We start from the raw sequence: 22826 nt of genomic DNA on the forward strand, positions 1-22826 counted from the left end.
AGAACAATCCTACCAAAGGCACTCTTACAATTTCCAATGAAGAAGCATGGCATGAAGCACTAGCCTGATTACAAGCTATGGCAATGGAATAAAGACCTCTTCCTGCTTGGCTTTCAAGCTTCTCCTTCCCAATCCCTGGCTGTCTCTAAAATTAGAGAGTGGGTGAATGAATCCCCAAGATTGGCACAACTTCCCTATAAAGACCTTCACTTTCATCCTCACCTACCTCTTTTACTTTTGTGTTTTTCCACCAATAAGGACTTAACCAAGTGGTGTCATGAGGGAAGAAGTTAGGTTACAATATGATTTTCGAATTGACTTGGAAATGACTCTTTTTGAGGGCCCTCTAGGTCCCCTAGACTCACTTATTATAATATTTAACCCCCCAACCCATACTATTACCATGGGGGTGACTTGTTTTCACAAAATTAACACTTAAGAATCACTTAGGCTCTCTAAAATTCCTATCACTTGTAACTTTCATTCCATTAAAAAGGTGATTCTTCCTAACACTCTCCAAGGTGGTTTAATTGATATTGCAATGAGGATTAGGCTTAGGTTAAGTGACTCCACGCCAAAGAATCCTATTGGACATGTCATTTACACATAGACAATACAAGTTTCAAATGACACACACATGCACATAAAAACACTTCACACATTATGATGACATGTCACTAATCAACCATGCTCTCTGATTACAACACTCATACACATTCATAGTACGAAATAAACACAATACAACGAGGTTTTGAATCTTCCAAAGATTCACCTTGGCTTAACTGTGTTCACATAAGATTGAACCTTGTTTCCCCCATTAATCACCATGGTTCCACTTTCCTACACACTCAACCTAAACATTAGTAATCTAATAAGATAATACAGGATCCATACAAACACATACAACATAAATCCAATATCTCATACTACTCATTAACGTATACAAGTAAGTATCATCTAATCATTTCTATTCTAAGTATTATCAATAAAACATTGCAATAGCATATTCCATTTAACTTTCATCTAAGTGTATATTCAAAACATTTCATTATCATTCTCATAAAATATTTAAAACAATGAAATATCTAATATGTGTATCCATAGTAATCTTTTTGAGTATAAATAATTTTCAATTAGAGTATCATCACAACTCTTTTTCACCTAACAAAGAAACTCTGAATCATCTTTAGTAAATCGTAAAAACAATATAAAATGGATATGTGTAGACTAGTTAACTAGTAACTTTGATAAAGTTTAACTCCTTGGATTGTTAGAATGTTTTAGTAATTATGTCATAATAATTTAAAACCAAGTTTCAAACATATCCGTGTATCTGATTATCATCATAACCTATACTAATAGTTGTTCTTAGTAGGTTGAATGTTATTTTATCTGTCCTAACTGCCTAGTAGATCATCCATAGTGTCTCCTAGTCAGATTCTTGTCTTGAACATTTTAAATCTCATTTCCATGTGGTCTTATCTTATCGACCTAATGTTACTGGAGAAAGTATCAAAATCTACAGTAGTCTCCTAAAATCATAACTCACATTGTTATTTCATCAGGATCTAGAATAAGGTACTAGTGTGGGCCTTACAGGCTCCAATTTGGTTATTTTCTCTTATGGTATGTGAATATAGACTAGACATCCAAATATTCTTAGGTGGCTTAAATCTAGTTTAATACATATAAATACTTCTTCTGGAGTGGTATTTTCTAATATGGAGCGAGGGCATCAATTTTGAATGTAGACAACAGTATTGGATGCTTTAGCACAAAAAGAGTAATGAAGATTTTGATCATGTAACATAGCTTTGGCTAATTCAATAATAGATCTATTTTTCCTTTCAAATATTCCATTCTGTTGAGGATTATAAGGTACAGTACAATCCCTCTTAATCCCAATAGAAACACAAAAGTTTTTAAAGATATCAAATGTGTATTCACCTCCATTGTTAGACCTTAGGGTTTTTATTTTTTGACCTGATTGAATTTCAACTAAGGCTTTAAATTCTTTAAACTTAGATAAGACCTCAAATGACTCCTTATGTTTTAGAAAATAGATCCAGGTACTCCTAGAGTAATCATCAATGAAAATTATATAGAAAAGACATCCATTAAGATGGGGTACTGACATAGGACCACAAAGATGTATATGAATTAATTCAATAATGGATTTAAATTTATGATCACTTTTGGGAAATGAATGTTTAGTATTTTTACCTAATTCACACACTTTACAAATACTTGAATTATCTGCTTTTAGATTAGGTAGCCCTTTTACGATTTTCCCTATAGATGATAAGGCTTGAAAGTCAAGATAACCTAGTCTCCTATGCTAGATTTTAGAAGAGTTTGACTTATCATTACTAAGGGTTAAGTTTAAATTATGATTTTGATTATTAAAAATATTATAAAGACTTCCATGTCTAATTCTAATGGAGATGGCTTTCTTAATAGTTGAGTTCTTAGACCAAGATAGGACTCTATCTTCTTGAAATGCAATTATTTACCCTCAATTAGAAAATCCAATGATGGAGACAAGATTTCTTTTGATCCCTAGTACATATAGGACATTCTTGAGTTGAAGTGTGATCCTAGAATTTAGTTGTATAGAACAAGAACCAATTCCTTTAATAGGGTGAAAGGAACTATCTCCAATGGTTACTTCTTTTGATTCATCTTTTGAGAAGGTTTCAAACTTATCCTTAAATCTGGTGATGTCACAAGAAGCTCCACTATTTATGATCCAAGTATTCTGATTACTATTTAATTTTCTTGAGAGAGCTATGAGCAATGCATAATTTTCTTTATTCATTTTCTCAACATTTTCTTCTTTAACTTTCACTAAAGCTACTTGAATTTTGTTCTTTCCTAGACATACATAATAAGAGTGACCGAGCTTATCACATTTAAAACATCTAACTTTGGACCAGCCACATTGTTTGTGAGATTTTTTATTTTTGTTGAAATCTTTCTTGTTATTCTTAAACTTTCTTTTCTTATTTGATTTGGTGTATAATGTTTGGATGTCTCCCTCTTGATTTGAACTTAGACCTCTGGAAATTAGTCTACACTCCTCTTGAGTGTATTTATTCTTTAGTTGATCAAATTTCAAAATTTTAGTCATGAATTTAAACCTCGTATGAAGGTTTCCAATGATAGAGGAAAACCTCTAAGAGAAATCATGCTTAGTTCCTTATCATCCACTTGGTTTTTCATAGTTGCAAGTTGATCTTTTAATTTAGTAATTCTTAAGAAATATGAGGTTATGGATTCTCCACTTTTCATATTTACACAAAGTAGATCTTGTTTCAAAGTTAATAATCTACTTGTATTATTGAATTCAAATGTATTTTGAATGGTGGAGAACATTTCAAATGCAATTTGAAGATTAGCTATAAATGCAAGTATATGATCCTTTACTAAGTCTATAATGATCTTCATTGCTTTATTATTATGCCTTTTTTATGCTACTTTCTCAGATTCATTTTCAAGCATGGGTAAATTTGATTCAATGTATATTTCCAATTCCATTTCTCTTAGCACTATTAATAATCTGATTTTCCAAGATGGGAAATTTGATGCTTCATCTAGTCTATCTTCTATTCTTACATGATTCACCATTTTAATGATTTGAATTTTAAAACCTCTTTCTATAACTTTTGAAATTTAGATTAGAATTGGTATTTTGTAAAAAGTTTTCCTATCAGTATATCTCTAATACCATGTTAAATATTATGGATCTCTGATAGATAAAACAATTACAAATGAATGCTTGCAGAGAATGTCTTACTTGAATAATGTAGAATATATTTATTTATCTTTGGCAGTGATCTCAGTAATATATTTGATTATCTTTCTCCTTCATTAGTAGTCATAACATTAGATTGTTGTGTAACAAATTTATGGTGATAGTCGATAGTAATGTTTACAATGTTGATGCGAATTGTAGGTACTCAAATCTCGTATGATTGATTCTTTTACTATGGCATTTTATGTATATATATACAAGGGTGAAAGACATGAATCTGAAGAGTCATGTTTCTATGTGGCCCAAGGGCGATGTAGAGACATGCCTCTTTAGAGGCATGCTAGTTTGATTAACAACCAATCTTTGCATTAGTTAGTTCCCGATAACAAATCAAGGCATGATAAGAATTAACACCTGATAAAATAACAAGACATGATATGTATTGAGACCTGATATAAGGCATGATAAACATAAGTGCCTGATCATTATGAAGTTTTTTGATTAATCAGTAACATGATCTCAGTACTGCTTATTAATCCATGAATTATTACAGGGATGTAAGTATATGTATTTGTATATGTACATTAATATATATACATATATGTATGCTTATATCTCTATGATTATAGAATCAGCAATCATTTCAATATATCAATTAATTCATGTTTTGCTTCTTCTGATGCTAAACATTAACACTACTTGGCAGTGAGACACGAAGCTATTAATTTTTGTCACATTATCTGAATGCATTTATTGGATAATATATCAAGAATCAAGAAATCTAGGACTGTAATCTTAAGGTTTGAATCCCTACTGACTCACATATTCTTCTATGCCTCTAAGAAGTTTCTTAGAATCATAAATTGGGATCGAAGTGAGTGTGCAATGTAGATAATCACTCATGCATATAGATCAAGACCTAAAGTAATCAGAGACAATGACATTGATAGAATAATGAAGTCTTTCCAAGAAAAAATGAAGCAAAGATATAGGATACCTCCTGCACTATTGAAAAAATACAAGGATGAATTTTGTTTTATGGTTGAAATAGATTTCACTTGTATGGAAGCTATAGTTTCTCAAGTCAAGTTCATTGAACCTATGGGTTATGAGATGAGTGAGGAATTAATTGAAGGGTATGTGCAGATAATCTTTCACTCAACAATTGATTCTGAATGTCCTAGATGGGGTACATACTGTGGGAAAAAGAGAGAAGTCAAAACCTATAAAGTAATAAAGGACGCTAAGAAAAAAGTGGAAAAGGTGATTGATTCTATTTTGAAAGAATTAGGAATGACAAGAAATGAATTTGATGAGATGAAAGGGATAGCTATGGAAATGAAGGTCAGTGGTCAATCTAAGCTATTAACCCCTGCACCAATTACAGTTGTAGGACCCACTAAAAATTTCACAATTTCCCAGACAAGTGAGTAAGCACAAACTATGCCATATGCAATAGTTGCGTAATAATAACCACAAAGGAATCTAGTAAAAATTGAGGAAGCACCTGCATCCAAGAAGTCTACAAGACTTGTAAGGACTAGAACCCCTCCTAAGAAGAGAGTCAAATAGACTACAAGTAGTCCAAGCAATAAGAGAAGAACCTTGCAAATTAGTTCTTCTAAATCCAAGGAATAAACTAGTGACAAACCAATAGAGCTAGCTAATCAAGAAGCAATGACATTAACAAGACACAAATCATGGAAACCTAAGGTAGAGAATCTAAACATGCAAATTATTAATGATAACAATTTTATGCAACTAAATAAATACTATAATTTGTACAATAATATGGATAGAAGGCAACTACAAAATGCTATAGTTAGAAATATGATTCTTAAAAGTAATAGATTTGATAGTATAAGAGGTTAGATACCTAAAGATTTGTATAATAGATTAAGAAATAGAGAAAATAGAGTATTAGAGGAAGACAAGAAAAATAGAATTAATATGGTGAGAAAGCCATGCATTGAAAATAATGAGGAAGAGATAACAAAATTTTTGAAAGCTATAGCATCATTGTTGAGACACAAAAAGTGATCCATTCTCCTCATGGGATGAAATTATGAAGAAGTAAACATGGAAACTGAAAAGGCTATAGTCTCATACATGTCCACTATGCCTAAGAAGAGTGCACAGCCAGAAAAGACAGGCCCAAAGATAGAAAAGAGTGTGCAACTAGAGAAGGAAAATACTATGATAGAGAAAAGTGCACAGAAAGAGAAGGCAAACCCTATGCCTAAAGAATATGAGGAGTGTGCACAAACATAGGAAGCTAGTCCTACAATATATAGTCCTCAAAGTTTTGAACAACCGATAGAAACATCAAGTTCAAGTGATTCAACACATATCACCATTGGTAGTGAATTTATGCAAGTAGATAATACTAAAGTGATAGTTGACAGAACTAAGGACCCATTCAAAGAGTATGGTGCTAGAATTGTTGGCAATATTGTGGACTATAGTAGCTCTAATGAAGAAATAGATTAGGAGCCTAAGAAAGAAGATGCACCTTCTAAGAAGAAAATTGAGCCCAACATTGAAGCAACTACCTCAAATATGCCCTTGACAGTAGTAGGAATAACACCCTCCACACCACCTACTCAAGCAATAATAGCAGTAGTTCAATCACATGAAGAAGATGATCTTCTTTGAGAAAATTTCTTGAGAAAAAGAAATTAGTCAAATCCTTTGAAAAGACTTTGACTTCAGTTTTGCATAGAATGGAGAAAGTAATAAACCTTGTAGACACCCCTACATATATTCAATAGCGCACAATAATTTTGTGTAGAGCTTTTGATAATGAATTCACAACACTTTCTAATGTCGCTTCAATTCAAGCACAAACAGATCATGATGGTAAACTTCTTAATGCCATGTGCACTAATATGAGGAATGACATAAAAAATTGAAGATACGCATTAAGGCATTGAGACAATGTATAGAGGAAGGAAAGCATGCTTATGCTAAGTACAACTTGGCATACATTCATCTTCAAGAATTTGATGATCAAATCAAAGAAAAGCTAACTAAGCTTCAGATGCTCACTGACAATTTTTTGAAGTAGAATTAGAAGATAGATACCATTGAGCACACAATGCAGATATTTCATGATAGCATAAGGAATATAAAAGTGGAAAAAGAGAAAGCTTTGAAGAGATTCACTCTCCTAAGAGAACACTTGTTCCCACAAGTAACATTACTGGAGAATCATTTGGAGGAATGCTTGTTAGTAAAATCTTCATATGACAAGTTTGTGACTATAGACTTGAATGTAGCAAAGTTAGCTGCATATGCTTTATGTACACTAATTAGTGTATCTGATTGACTAAAAGAAAGTTGGAAGAAACACTTTGCATAGTAAAAAAATCAACTTTAGTGATTTCTTTTCCAAGTTTTGATGTAGCTACCAAATTTTGATAGACTTTTCTTTTTGTGATGCCTTTGTCATTGATGTCAAAGGGGGAGATATATGGAAAATTGTAATTAATTGTAAGGGGGAGAAATAAGAAATAAGATATAGTAGTAACTTTTTACTAACTTTGTAATTAGGATCATAAGGGATGTAATCTTTTAAAGCATGAATACAGTATTCTATTGTGTTATGGTTATCCCTTTTCATTAGTATGAGAGCATGTTTTGGGACTTAGCCAATTCTCCCATAATGTTGCATTCAATGCCAAAGGGGGAGATTTTTGGAAATATGACCAATCAATTTGATAAGGTAAGTTATATGGTTTTCATTTATGGCAACATATTTTTTTTGTAGATTAGTCATGTTTATTTGTGAAGGAAAATTGTCTAAGTATCAAACACATCACAGCAACATGAAAGATTTGATGATAGAAAAATATTCTCTTGCACACTTAACTAGATATGTGTGACATCATACAAATGACATATACTAGTGTGCATGTCTATATGATCAACAGTGTCCAAGTTATGAAGGAATCACTAATGCAGTGATGATACAATGTAGAACAGAGCATATCAATAGAATGTGTTTTAATTACTATTTCTTAATGAGCTGAATCTAAGGATGTTATGTGAGCTGACTAAGGAAGAATCTAACAATATTTTTGTTATAATTAAAGGACTTCATTTGTGAAGTTATAGATGTATGTGACAAAGTGTAATTAGTGATTGTGAACTTGATATGATCTTGTGAAATAAGAGTAACAAGTGAATATGATATTATATATTATGCAAAGAATTGTTATGTGAGATATGATGTAGATTTATATGTGTGCAATTTCTCATGTATGAAGAAGGACAACAAGTATCTTAGTATTATATGTATACTTATTTCTTGAAGATCTTATTGTATAGTTGCATGTTACGGTACTGGGCTCTTCTTGCACACATTTGTATATGATCTACCAACTCCTAACAAGGTTGAATCAACTTCTAATATGGTTGAGGCTTCTAACAAGGCCTAGTCTCCTAATAGTGACTCAAGACACTATACATACTTTATAGACTCCTAACATGGTCAATATCCTTAACTTGATCCTTTATATAGTGAATCATCTTATGGATTTCGTCCCCACTGAGTTTTTCCCTTGGCCAAGGTTTACCTAATTAACAAAACATGGTGTTATACATTCTCTTCTTTTATTTTTGATTATTTTTTTTCCACTATTGGTATTCTATTTCATGCATCTGATAAAGTGATTAAAAAATTTGAGTTTTGGGTAAAAAGATTGAAAATACTGATTCAAACCCCCCCACCCTCTCAATATTATCTATTTCTAACACATTTTAGCTTCTTTCTAGTTTCCTTCTCTACTATTCCCAAATACCACTTAAATTTTTGAAAAGCTTTAGATTTTTTCTTTTAGATACATTACAATCATCATTCTAGAATAATCATCAACAAATAGAATAAAATACGTATCTCCACTATAACTCTCCATTCCAATAGTTCCACATAAGTCTATATGAACTAGCTCTCGGACTTCTAAATGATAATCCTTGCTTTTGAAACTTGTCTTTCCCATCTTACCAATTTGACAATTTTCACATAGACTTGTATCAGGTTTCCTCAAGCTAAGAATACCTCTTACTCTCTTCTTTCTTATCTTGATTAGATTATCAAATTTTACATGAAAATCTTTTGTTCCATAAATAGCTTTCTTCTACTTGAAAAATAAAACATAAACTTTCACTAAAATCTAGGTAGAATAGACTACGTCTTGTTTGTTTACCAAACCCAACCAAATTTCCTTTTCCATCGAGCAGTTTGGCCTTCCCATTCATGAATTCTACCTTTAATCCAATTTTATTCAATTGTACGACACTCAATAGATTACATTTGAGTCCTTCAACCCAATAAGAATTATCACATCTAATTTCATTGGTTACTAAAATACAGCCTTTTCCCTTTATGAAACAGGGTTCATTTTTTCCAAATTTCACACTACCACCATCAGAATGTTTCAGATGTTCAAACTCTTTTTTTATCACCAATCATATGATGTGAGTAGCCACTATCAATAATCCATGTATGATTTTTGCTAACATGCGATATAAGTTCAATTTTATCTCCTTCATCATCATATTCATCTTTTACAACAATATTTACCATTTCATAATCTTCATTACTATATGAATCTTTAGCTATGAAACAAGATTTCTTACCTTTGTCCTTGTAGTCCTTGTAGTTTTTGAAATCCTTCCTGCTTTGAACTTGTGTTTCTTTTCATCTTTTTCTTCTATATTTGGATATCTTGCAGTATTGTGTCCAACTTATTCACAAGAGAAATAGATTAAAGGAATTTTACCTTTATAATTTCCTTTGCCTTTGGGATACCTTCTAGCAAGTAATGCTTCAATGGTTTCAAGATCACTGTCAGAACTATCTTCCTCTTCACTTTTAGATTGTTTTCTTTTAGACTTTTTGGCTTTCTTCTTGAGTGATACCTTGGCTTCAAATGAAGACTCAAGATTGCTAGAACTAGGAATATAAATATCATAGTTATCTAGTTCAAATTTTGTCAACCTTCCAACTAGTGCATCCAAAGTTATCATGATATTTGGATCACATATCATTTCTTGAATAGCAAACACTCTGATTTCATAGATAGGAAGAAGGGTTCTAAGTACCTTTCTTACCACTGTTACATCATCAATTGTTCCTCTAGAGGATTTTATAGCACTAACACTAGATTTGATTCTATCAACATATTTTACAATGTTTTCATCCTGTCTCATTTTCATCTAATCAAATTGACTTCTCAAGCTTTCTACCTGGGCTCTTTTAACATTATCATCACCTCCATAGATATCCTTTAGTTTTGTCCACAACTCATCAATAGTAGTACATTATTTTCTTGAATCACTGATGGTCATTAGATGCAACTTTATAAGTTCCTTCCATGCTAAATAGTTGTCTCTATTCAACTTTGGGATCTCCCTTCTATAAGACATTTTGATCTTTAGATCAGGTCCTTGAAACCTTATTTGCAAGCACAAAGAGGCTTTGATACCAATTGTCATAAGTATATGAGGAGTAACTAAGAGGGGAGAGGTTAATAAGTTACCAAAAAAATAAATCCCAAATACCTTATATGTCAATATAAATCAAAACTTTGTTTAAACTATATTCTAGTGTAACTCGACAAACACACATGCACTCAATTTATACTAGAAAATGTTGTAACTCAGTAAACACTAAAATAACTTAGCAAATTCTTATTATGAAAATCTTAAGATATTACCTGTGATTAGTCTTACTTTAACCTAGTTGCATGCACATAAAAGAAATAGCATGAACACAATTGACACCAAGATATAATGTGGAAACCCAATTTGGGATAAACCACCAATTGCAACTAGTTACTAATTTTCACTCTTATGAAGTGAGCCATGTTAGGAGCCAACCTTGTTAAGGGTTAAAAAACACACTATTAGGTGTAATCCTATTAGAGGATTTAATCACCCTATTAGGAGTGGCTTTGTTAGAGGTCTTTAGACAATTCAATCTATAATTGCCATCTTGTTAAAAGATTTGTAAATAGTTGTTAAGACAATTCTATTAAGAGATTTACATCACTGCTACAATGGTTAAAAGGTAACAATGAGATGACCTAATTTCTAATGGAACTAAATTGTTGATTACAGATCTCAATTCTAGCTTTCATACTTGATTTTTCCTAATCAAATGTATCTTTGAGCTCAACAAGGATATTTTATTTATCCTTCTAATTCGCTTCCTCTAAGCATCATCAAATCTTCTATTATGTTCTACACATTCAATCCTCAACTTGACCTTATATTTATATCTTACAGAGTGTCAAGTCTGCTTGAATACAACTTAGAATAATTAATATTCATCTTCTAAGTTGGCTAGAACCAACAAACAATTCAATTGAACTCAATATACAAAAAAAAACAAAATCCTTCATTAGTCAACCATGCTTGGTAGATACTAACTCAAAATGATTTTCCTATGTTAATCAAGTGAACTTGGTTAACACTACACATTCACAAAGTTCTTTTGGTAACCAAGTGAGTTCGGTTAACACTAATTCCATCAAACATTTCCTTCATTAGCCAAGTAAGCTTGGTTAGCACTCAACTTCTGCAAAATTTCCTTTGATGACTGAGTGAACTTGGTAGACACTATCTTTTGAACTAGGTAAACTTTAGAATGCTCGAAAGACATAGTAAACTATCTTCAATGCTTGAGTGAGCTTGACATACATTGATTGCCTATGATATGACATTGTATGTAACATCAAAGACAATACACAGTTAATCAATTTTTTCTAACATAGGCATGCAAATTTTAATTCCTATGCCACTATGGAAGCTAGAAGAGGGATCTTAATGAAAATAAAATCATGGGTTATATTTAAGCCCTTTAGAATATAATTATTTTTTTAGAGAGGGTCATTTTAAACATTGTCACAATAGTGGAATTTAGTTTTGTCATCACATTTATCCATAGGGTTCAAGGTGGTCTAATGACTAAGAGGATTCTTATAGTGGTCAAAAGGAAGAGAAAATTGAAGTACCTGAAGAGAGCTTAAAAACTTCACCAAAGACTAAGAGGCTATTAGTAGTAGTAAATGATTTTCTTCAATGTTACTATTGACAATTGATCTGCAATTTTTTTATTTATTCCATTATCTCCATTTTATTATTAGATGTTTAAGACTTTATATGAATATATTGCTTCTATTAAGAGACAAATAATTTTAAATTATTGTTATAAAGAACTTTCTAAGGGAAAAGACAATATTAAAGTTAGTATAGATAGTAGTAGTAGAAGCTATCTTATGTGTACAAATATGTTGAATTTTGTTTTGTTTTGTTTGGATGATGGAAGTTTGGGTACCCAAAAGTGATAGCCTAGCATTGTGCTTAGGGTTGAATCTATAATATATATTTTTGTCTTTGGGTTCAAGGCCCCTCTCCCCACTATCTTTAAAAAAAAGAAGACAAGATCTCTAGTTGAGATGGACTCCCTTTTGTGTGCGGCAAGCAATAGAAGCATTCTACTAGTAGTACTAAATTTATTGATATGATTTTGATACTTGACTTCTTTCCAACACTCATCAATTAAATGTAGAGATAAATTCTTTGAAAAAAATAACCAAGATAGGTTTATTCATGTATTCAAGGAAATACAAAAGTGTAAAATCAATTGATCATTGATAGCATGATCTCGCATACAAAAAAGAAGGAAAATATAATCAGTTGTCTCTTCTACTAATTTTCATAGAGGGCATCTACTAGGACCACTAAATCCTAGTTTCTTAAGTCTTTCTACTATGAGGGCTCTTTGATGATGAACAATCTATAAGAGAAAACTAGCCTTAGGGATGCAAGATTTATCCCAACACAATTTTAATGGGAGGGAAGATATGGGGAGTTTGAGAAGAGATTCTAAATACCTATAACCCAATTTCAAGCAATATTAAACATCTTTACTACCATCCCAAATTAAGAGGTATTTTCCTCCTTTGAAGGATATTTTACTAGAATGGACAATGGACTAAAGAAGGGACTTCTCTATGAAGGGAGAGCTTCAAAATAAAACTCTCCAATTCTAATTTAGTCCACTATCGTCAAATACTACATAGTCATAGACATTGGAGCCACAAATGACTTTCAGGTGAGAATTAACCAGCCCAAGGGAGGGATAATGGGACAAAGCCATATAACTGCCCCATGAGTCTTCCTAAAATAAGTCTTCATTTCCATCTCTAAGGCACTAGGAAAGTTTGACTTGAATGATAAATCTATATTTCAAGAGGAAGTTCTAAAATCTAGACCCTCTAGGAGGATTAGGTTCTCTAGCTAAAAATATTAATAGGATCTAGGGAGGATGGATATTTCTTACATAAGACTTTAATCCACTTGAGATTGGGAGATCTAACCATCTTCCAAAGCATTCTTTCCCCCAAGGCAAGACCTTGAAGCTTAGTAATTTATGCATGTCCTACCTAGGTCTTTAGAGAAACATACCTAGTCTCATGAGAGTTGACACAGGCAAGGGGTGAATAACTAGGGCCAAAGGTTCACCTAGCTATCCAAACCACCCTACAAGATTTAACACAATAGAAGAAAACACAAGGAACAACAAACAAAGGAGGAAGAAGAGTGAGACACTTTTATTGATTCATCAAAATATCTTCATACATGCCTAGCTATATGGCCTTTTAGGTTATAGCCAAATACGAATACATTCACATTCAAAGATCCAACAGCAAATTCACACTTTCTCGCTCTACTCTGCAATCCTCTCCCAAAACTTTCATAACTCTAAGCCTAAATACTCTATATATACATTCCAAAATGGCTTATATATCATTCTAGAACATTACATAAGAGGAAGGCTAATCAAACAATAGTCTGGACACATCCCAAGAAGAGATCTTAACATAAATATCATGATCAAAATAAATCCCACAAGTTAGCTTGTAGAAATCATGTGACACTCAGCATAAATAATAAAACTTAGCACATGAAGGGTCACTCAGCATGCACTCAGTAACTTGGCACATGAAGAGTCACTTGGCATACACTAGGTAACTTAGCACATGAAGGAACACTCAATCAACACTAGATTGCTACAATAACACAGTACCAACTAAGTGCTACAGTAACTTCGCACCAAGTGCTATAGTAACTTGGCACAAACTAAGTGCTATAGTAACTCGACACCAAGTGCTACAATAACTCAATACAAACTAAGTGTTATAGTAACTCAACACCAACTAGAGCTAAAGTAACTTGGCATCAAAATGTAGAATGAACAAAAATGAGTACGATAACAAGGAAACCCAAGATGCTCCTACATTAGACAATCGTGGTTGAAAGAAATGATTCTCTTAAATCATTGAGATGTCGCAATCTAAGTTGAATCCAAATCAAATCGAGAAATACATGAAGCATCTTCAATAGTCTTGTTCTTCCACTTCACCAAATATTCATAGTAATCTTTTCCTCTCATGCTCTTGCCAACTCTCTCATCCAATATCTATTCAACTTCTTCAATTTTCTTCTTAGGATAATTTTTTGATACAACAACTTCATCATTTGACTCATGATATTTATACAAACCAAAAATATTGAATATAGGAGATATATCCATGTCATTAGGTAACTCAACTTCATAAGCATTATCATTGTCAAACTTCTTCATGATCTTACAAGGTCCAAATTTCTTCATCTTCAGCTTACTATATGTTCCAACTAGGAATCTTCCTTTCTTCAAATGAGTATGTATAAGATCATGATGTGGCAAAACGTGGCGATCTCAAAAATTTGTAGTTCTGAAATATCTCAAACCATTTCAAAATCTATTCCAACTTTTTTCCCACCCACCCTTATACTAATTGAAAGCAATTAATATATTTATAAGGTCTACTATATCTTTTGATACCAAACCTATATGGTCAACTTTAAAAACATCCTAAACATGTGCTTTTGGCTTATTTTTATGTGATTTTTACTTCAAACATGTAGCTGATGAATTTTTTTTCACCAAAATTTGATGAAATAAAAAGGGTTTCTTAACAATGTTCTTATGAGTTTAGTAAGTAATTATTACTTATTTTCTAATGGAGTTACATATAAAGTGCCAATTGACACACTACTTGAAAAACAACTATAACATTCAAATGGTACAACATTTTTTAAATCCAAAAGATGCATCACATTCTATGTTTCTTTTACTATAAAAAATAAAATGAAAAATTAAATTTTGCAAAGTTTTGAATTAGTTAAGCTTTTCAAACACGAGAGTTTTCTAATTCCAAAAATACTAAAGTAAAAAATTAATTGGTTATTATTTATTTAAAATTAAAATACCAAAAAATATGTGTCACATCCACACATGAGTCTACTACTTATATCTATAATATTATTAAAAATAATTATCATTTTATTTTGGCTAAGGTTGTCAAACATATGTCTACTTCTTATTTTTATTCTAAAATTTTTGTAATATTGCATTAAAATTCAAAATTTTGACCAATCAATTTTTATTTTTTTGAGATAATTCCTAGTAGTTTAGAAACTAGATTTAATTTGCTAGAGATTATTTTCTCTCAACTTTTTAATATAAAGTTAATAACAAGTAGAAAATTGCACATCAAGTTGACATAACCCTGATTTTTTTATTTTTTATTGCCACTTAAGAGCATAGTTTGGTTGACCATGATCCTGCACATACCTAGATAAACCATCACCTCATCATCAACTTGAAAATCATGGTGTCTTCTAGACTCACCAACATTCTCCTTATACTTATGATTACTTAATTCCAACCTCAAATTTATGTCCTTATGCAAAGAATCCATAAAATCAACAAATTCTTCTCTTGCAGTGCTTCTCTTTTCTTCACTAGCAACATCTCTCAAATATGATATACCTCTAGGCTGCATTCCAATAACAATCTCAAAAGGTGTTTTTCCTAAACTCCTATTCACAAAATTTTTGTATGCAAATTAAGCTTGTGCCAATACCATCTCCCAATTACTTGGCTCATTTGCAACTAAACATCTAAGCAAATTACTGAGGCTTCTATTCACAACCTCTATCCATCCATCTATCTGTAGATGGAATGTAGAACTAAAATTCAACTCAGTACCCATCTTCTTCGAAAAAGTCTTCCAAAAATAGCCAACAAACTTACTATCTCTATCAGAAATAATGCTTCTTGGTAATCCATGCAATGTCATCATCTCTTTAAAGAAAAGTTCAGCAACATGCTCTACATCTTATGTCTTCTTACATGGTATGAAATGAGCCATCTTAGAAAATCTATCCACTACAACAACTATGGAATCATACCCCTTCACTGTCTTAGGTAATTTGAGAACAAAATCCAAACTAGTGTCACTCCAAGGTTTCTCAGGAATAGTAATAGCTGTATATAATCCAATATTTTGACTTACTCCTTTTGTAATTTAACAAATTCCACAACTCTTTTAAAATTTTTGAACATCCTTATACATTTGTGGCTAATAATACTTTTCTCTCAGCAAACTCTGTGTCTTATCAAATTCCAAAATGGCTAGCCAATCCATCACTATACTTTTCCTTAATTAGATTCAACCTCATAGAACTTCTAGGAATACACAACTAAATGCCTTTGAACAACATACCTTCTTGAATGAAATACTCATCATACTTACTTATGTAATTTATTAGATTTGATGCTTTGCACTCTCTCCACAGCTTAGAAAAATTAGAATTAGCATCATACAACTTTTTCATTTCATCAAAACCAAGAACTTCAACCTACATTTTAGTCAACAAAGAACATCTTCTACTCAATGCATCAGCAACTCTGTAAGTAACTCCACTCTTATTCTTAATAACAAATGTGAAATTCTACAAGTACTCAACCTAGTTCATATGTCTCTAATTTAATTTATGTTGACTTCCCAAGTATTGTAAAGCTTTATGCTTAGTGTACAACACAAACTCCTTAGGAACCAAATAATGTCTCCACTTCTTCAAAGCTTGAAAAATAGCATAAAATTCTTGATCATACATGAAATACTTCCTTTTGGCATCATTCAAAATTTCACTAAAGAAAGAAACCAATTTACCTTCTTGACTTAGTACAAACCTGATTGCATTACCACTTGAATCACATTCAACTTGAAATACTTTGTTGAAATCAGGCAAAGCTAATACAAGTAATTCAACAACCTTTTGTTTCAAAGTCTCAAAACTCTTATCAGCTTCATGTGTCCACTTGAATTACCTTTTATCTCCCCTCATTGTTTTAGTTATAGCATTACAAACAACATTGAAATTCTTTATAAACTTTCTATAAGAACTAGTCAAACTATGAAATGATCTTACCTCACCCACATTCTCAAGTGTAGGCCATTCCAAAATTTCTTTAACCTTTTTAGGATCCATCTTCAGTCCATCATCTAAAATCACAAATCCAAAATACACAATCTTCTCTTGCATAAAAGAACACTTTTTTAGATTAATCAGAAACTTTTCCTCTTTCAACCTCTGCAATACTTGTCTAATATGCTCAAGATGTTTTTCCTTAGTCTTACTAAATATTAGAATATCATCCAAATAGACAGTTACAAACTTACCCAAAAATATTTTCAGAACTTCATTCATCAACCCCATGAAATTACTAGGTGCATTAGTCAAACCAAAAGGCATAACCAACCATTTATACAAACCATCTTTTGTCTTCAAAGCAGTCTTCCATTCATCACCTTCTCTAATTTTGATCTGATGATAGCCACTCTTAAATCAACCTTGGTAAAACACTTTGCTCCACTCAAACAATCCATTATGTCATCCATCCTAAGCATAGGAAACATATATTTCATTGTTATCTTGTTAATAGTTCTAGAATCAGTACACATCCTCCATTCTCCATTCTTTTTAGGTGCTAATACAATAGGTATAACACATGGACTCAAACTTTTTCTGATGAAACCTTTCTACAATAACTCATGCACTTGTCTATTAAGTTCTTCATTCTCTGTAGGTGTCAATCTATATGGTGCTTGGTTTGGCAAACTAGCTCGAGGAATCAGATCCATACAATTACTTATACTTCTTACTAGAGATAAACCATCAGGAGTATCATCAGCAATAATGTCTTTATACTAATTCAACAATTTTGTAATTTCTATTATCATTCTTTCATTACCAACTTCTACTACTCGATCATTACTATCAACACTCGATCCTCTAGGAACTATAGAAAAACAAACTTGATTCTTTTTTACTTCCTTTTCAAATTTCTTTCCATTAAGAATGCAAAATTTTATTGCAATACAACTAACCTCATCTGGGCCTTCAATCAAAGGCAGAAATATTTGTTTCTTCCCATTTACCCAAAGAGTATATTGATTCAATCTTCCACCATGTACAACATATCTATCATATTTCCAAGGTCTAACCAATAGAATATGACAACAATCCATAGGCATAATATCACACAAAACTTCATCAAAGTAATGTCGAATCTTGAACTTCACAAGGCATTGCTCACTTACCAATATCTTATGCTCATCTTTGATCCATGAAACATGATAGGGTTTAGGATGCTTCAGCCTCTATAATTGCAACTTTGTAACCAGCTCTTTTGATGCCAAATTTGTAGAACTTCCACTATTAATGGTCATTTTGTAGCATTTTTCTAGCCATCTTACATCTTGTTTTGAAAAGATTTCTCCTTAAAATAGGTTCCTCGTCACTTTCCTTATTACATAAGGTTCTTCTCACCATTAGATTTTCTCCAGCCTCAGGTCCACTTGGTGAACCCTCATCATCTCCTTGAGTCACAACATTTCTATTACCTTGCCCACTTTTAGAGGATCTACATTCAAAAGATCTATTCCTTTACTACATCTAAAATAATTACCATGAGATCCACCTCTAGAATAAGAATTACCTCTTCCTTAGTAAGAATTAGTACCTCTTCGATAAGAATTAACACTTTTCCATTTGGTCTTGCCTTTTTCATCATTCTTCCATTCATATTTGCCTTTATCCTATACAAAATTGTTAGATCTGGCACCTTCACCATAAGATCTACCTCTACCTCTCTAGAATCTACCAGCTCTACCTCTTTGTCTTTGTTCATGTTTCTTTGTCAAGCCCTCCTCAACTTTTGAGGCATATTAGTATGCTTCTTCTAAACTTTCCAACTTCACAAAACTTATTTCATTTTGAATTCTAGATCTCAATCCATTTATGTACTTTCCAATTTTCTCAACATCATCGTCCACATGTCTAGATCTGATGTCCAGTCTATAGAATTCCTTGATATATTCTTTCATAGTAATGTCCTTTTGTTTCAAATTTTGCATATTTCTCAACAAGCTAACTTGGTAATTAGTAGGAACAAATTTTTTTTCTACCTTGTTCACTATCTTTGGCCAAGTTTATATGTTCTCCTTTCCTCTCCTTTGTCTATCAGTTTGAAAGTGCTCCCACCATAGAGATGCATGACCTTTCAACCTAGTGACTACAATCTTCACCTTTCTATTATCAGGAGTGTGTTCATACTCAAAAAAATTCTCCATATCTAAGATCCAATCTAATACAACATTGGTATCCAATTTTCTATCATAAGGAACAACTTCTACAACAAGCTTTGAATTTTCCCTAGACAACACTTGAAAAAATCTTTCCTCGTCTTGATCTTCTTCCAGTTCTAGATTCAAGTTTGGTGTTGTTGCTTCATCATCACTTACATCATCAATATGTGCTCCTCTCCTTTGGGATGTCTCCACAGTATCTAATCTAGCTGCAATTTGTCACAACTAATCCAATATAGCATTATCAATATTTCCTCTACCACAAACCATTTTTACCCTACAAGAGTTAACGCAATAGAAGAAAACACAATGAATAACAACCAAAGGAGGAAGACGAGTTAGATACTTTTATTGATTCATCAAAATATCTTCAAACATGCCATTCTTAGTTATGACCAAATACAAATACATTCACATTCAAAGATCCAATAGCAAATTCACACTTTCCAGATCTACTCTACAATCCTCTCACAAAACTTTCCTAACTCTAAGCCTCAACACTCTATATATACTTACCAAAATGGCTTACAGATCATTCTAGAACATTACATAAGAGGAAGGCCAACCTAACAATGATCTAGAGACATCCTAAGAAAACATCTTAACATAAATATCATAATCAAAATAAATCCTTCAAGTTTTCTCATAGAAATCATGTCCAGATGCTAACACTTGGCATAAACAGGAAAACTCGACAGATAAAGGGTCACTCGGCATACACTGGGTAACTCGACACATGAAGAGTCACTTGGCATACACTAGATAACTTAGCACATGAAGGAACATTTGGTCAACACTAGATTACTACAATAACTTGGCACTGACTAGGTGCTACAGTAACTCAGCACCAACTAAGCGCTACAATAACTTGGCACCAACTACAGCTATAGTAACTCGACATCAACATGTCGAATGAACAAAAATGAGCAAGATAACAAGGCAACCAAGGATGCTCCTGCATCAAGAGTAGATAGATATTTTTCTTGTCTATGGTACCGATATATGTGAAAAACCTACATGTCAAGAGAATGCTTAAACAAGGTAAACATTAGTTGTACATGTTCATATATCAAGATTTAGAGAATAAACAACTAAAACTACTTGCATTTTACTATGCTAAACAACCAATAGATATGAGTCCCACACAAACTTGAAGCAACTCAACAACGACACCCATGTGAACCTTGTTGGTGTTCTCTAGTTGGAGGGATGTGGATGTTCTCTCCTAAGCAACAATTGAATCCTAAGATACTTGAAATGAAATGCAAGATGTATGAAACTAACTAGATATGAAGAGAATGCTTCAAATAATGGTTATAGATACAACCGTTCTCAAAGCATTCAAAGATAGTGAATATGGATGTAAGAAAATAAACTATGTTATCAATACAAGAAATAAAATCTAACAATTACCAAAGAGTCATCAGCAATGCATGAAATCACTCAGAGCTCTAGAACTATACTAGCATGATGACAATGCAAATGAGGGAGATTGAAGAATGCTTGAGACAAGGTCTCTATTTATAGGTTTGAGAGAGGTCTTGGGGAAGTGGCACCTATGTGGCATCCACATAGGTGCCATAAACGAGACACATGGGCTAAGGAGACAAGTCATGCAAAAGTCAACATAAGCCTTTTTGGTGATACAGATGGCTCAAGATTTGTTCACATATGTGTGATCAACCTTGGAGAAAGGAAAGGGGGACAAGTGTGTAAGAGTGTAAGAGACTTTTGGATAAAATAATACAAGGGAAGCTTTTAAAGATTTTGAGTTTCCCACACATGTGTTATCAAACACTTAGGGACTAAAAGGTGTTTAGGATAATTAAGTGGGATTAAGTAGTGGGTAGGATTAGAAGGATGAGAGTGATGGGTGTAGACTAGGTTTTAGGATGGCATTAAGATTAAAGTAAATAGGATTTTGGCTTAATCATAGGAGTAAATAATTTAATAAATTAGAGGGAATTAAATAAATTGGTATTTATTTAAAAGGGGACTTATGAAGCACTATACATTAGGTAAATTTAATTAAATAAGTAGAAGAATATGAAAAATATAATTAATAAATAAATAAATAATTATAGTGTCAAGGGAAATATTAAATCAATTAATATAGTGTTTAGGATAATTTTAAGTGTCTATAGTATCTTTCCAAAAAAAGTCCTTATATGCCTAATTATGTTACTAATCTTATTACTAGGCAAGTCTATATAGTAAAGTTGATAGATAGTTGGGCTAACAAAACTAAGGAAACCATTGTCTTCCTACCTATTGAGGACAACCATTTTCCTTTCCAACTAGCCATATTTTACTTAATTTTTTCCACTACTAGTTTCCATAGCTTAGAGACCATTTGACCTAAATTAAGAGGGAGTTATAGATATCTACATGGTAGGTATTCCTTGTTGAAACCAAGAATACTACAAATTGATGACTTCATCTTGGGGTCAGTATTGAAAAAAAGAAATTTATGATTTTTCTTTGTTAACCTCTTGTCCTAAAGCTTTAGTGTATGAATCTAGAGTTTCCTTCAAGGCTTTTGCTTCCTTAATCGAACTCTATCCAAATAACATTATATCATCCACAAAATGTTGATGGGTGCAGGAATCCTCACTTGTAGTGATGGGAATACCTTTTATATTTCCTCCCAATATTTTTTGCAAAATAGCTTTCCCTAGTGCATCTTTCATTAAAATAAAGAGAATGGGAGAGATAGGATCCCCTTGTCTGAGTCCACAAGATATACCAAAAAACCTTACTAGGGTACTATTGATTAGAACTAACATCTTGGGAGTTGAAATTCATTCAAAGATTAATTTAACCCATTGCTTGGAAAATACAAATCCTTCAAGACACTTACATAAGAAGTTTAAATCTACCCTTCATATACCTTTTACATATCCATCTTGATAAGCATACTAGGGGATTTGTTAGATTGAACTGTATGAATAGCCACTAGTGCTAATATAAAAACATTGTAGATAGATCTACTAGGGACAAAACTAGTTTGTTCCTTGCTTATGTATGCACATTGATACCTAAATGATATAATTAATTATTTCATTCATGTTCTAACCTTTTTCAATTGCTTTGATAGGAGTTGAATTGCAGAAATGCTTGTAATATGAAATTGTAATGTTTAAGTGGGGGTATGTTACTTGCATTTTAATATTTGGGATTTGGATATTTTGATAGTATTCGAGACTTAGAAGGGAAATGTCTTACATTATCTATTGATTTTGACATTTACAGTAGTATTTTTCATTTATGATATGTACTAAGAACCTAATATTGTGAATAGGATGATCAAACAAATATGAATGCAATTTTACACATGGCAAGATAGAAATTAGATTATTATGTGATGCAAAAGGTTAATTTAACTATGATGATGATTTAATGTGATTTGCAGATTTTAATATTCTAATATTTTGAATGATTTATTGGAAATGATTAGGAGAATAAATTTATTTCAATTACATTAATATGGATTATGTAACATTTGAATTTATATGCATTTATGA

The sequence above is a fragment of the Cupressus sempervirens genome, chromosome 7 (genome assembly GCF_028749045.1).
Source record: "Cupressus sempervirens isolate cs-2001-9-10 chromosome 7, ASM2874904v1, whole genome shotgun sequence".
NCBI lineage: Eukaryota > Viridiplantae > Streptophyta > Pinopsida > Cupressales > Cupressaceae > Cupressus > Cupressus sempervirens.